Genomic DNA, 1,302 nt, shown 5'->3' on the forward strand with positions numbered 1-1,302 from the left:
GACCGAAGTGGCCTCATGGAGACCGAAGTGAATCGTGGGGACCACTGTCAGGTCCCCACGGGTCCAAATGCAAATTATGGGTGTGGGGTTAGGTTTAGGACCAAGGTTTAGGTTAGTTTTAGGGTAAGGTGAGGTTAATTTTAGAGTATATGGTCAGGGTTATACTATAAAGTCTAAAAAACATGAATGGAAGTCAATGGAAGGTCCCCACGGGGTCAAGAAACAGACGTGTGTGTGTGTTTGTGTGTGTGTGCATGCGTGCACGCGCGCGCGCGGCCTTGTTTTTGGTACTTGGTGGGGACAATTTTTCAGGAAAATACAGCCTTGAACGGGACCAAAGTGTCCCCACGACTTCAGAGGCTGATTTTGGGTGGCGGGGGTTGAGTTTAGGACCAAGGTGTGAATTGAGTTTATGTTAGTTTTAGAGTCAGGTAGGTACTTGTGAGGTTAGCCTTACCCCGGATTTAAACTGCATGCATCTCCGCTGCGCAGGTCGCAGCTGTCCGTTTCAAGTCCAGTTTACACCACCTCCGCTCCGCTCCGGTCTGACAGATGTGCAGGAAGCAGATCGCGCGATAAATTCAGTGATAAATGTGGAAGTCACAGCAAAAAATAATTAATTCTGTGAGAGACGAACTCCAAACACAGCTGAAAACAACGGCTAAAAAAAAAGGCTTTTGGTATCTATGGTTGAAACCGTCTCGCTGTCGGCTTTCTGAAACTTATGATTTCAAAATAAAATCCACGTGTGTCGTGTGTGTGCACAAATGCTTCATGCTACATGTTTCCATCTGCTTCCCAAAMAGAACAATACATTCTGACAGCATTTGTGTAGAAATATATCCGTATATTTATTAATATAGCTGYAATTTCGACATTATTCAGACAAATTATTCTGCCAAATAGTGTCTTATTTTGAAAATACGGATGTTGTGCTCGTGTCTTTTCCTGTTGGTGCGACTTAATCTTAAAAAAATTGACTCCGGTGCAGCCCCGGCATCCGGCAAAAATAGGATCTGTTCTAATTTTGACGGATCGCCGTCCGCTCACTGCCGTCCTGCGCAGCCGTGCGCAGCCAGTGTAAACACTCTCATTGATTATAATGGGTGCGTATTTGCTGCGGAGKTCGAACCGGAGCGGAGCGGCGACGGAACGCAAGCAATTGGGGTTTAGTGTTTGTGGTTAGTGTTAGCATGTTGAAATGTAATGAAGTCAATGGAATGTCCCCAAATGGATAGCTGTGCAAATGTGTGTGTGTGTGTGTGTGTGTGTGTGTGTGTGTGTGTGTGTGTGTGTGTGTGT

This window comes from Austrofundulus limnaeus, unplaced genomic scaffold (genome assembly GCF_001266775.1).
Source record: "Austrofundulus limnaeus strain Quisiro unplaced genomic scaffold, Austrofundulus_limnaeus-1.0 Scaffold847, whole genome shotgun sequence".
NCBI lineage: Eukaryota > Metazoa > Chordata > Actinopteri > Cyprinodontiformes > Rivulidae > Austrofundulus > Austrofundulus limnaeus.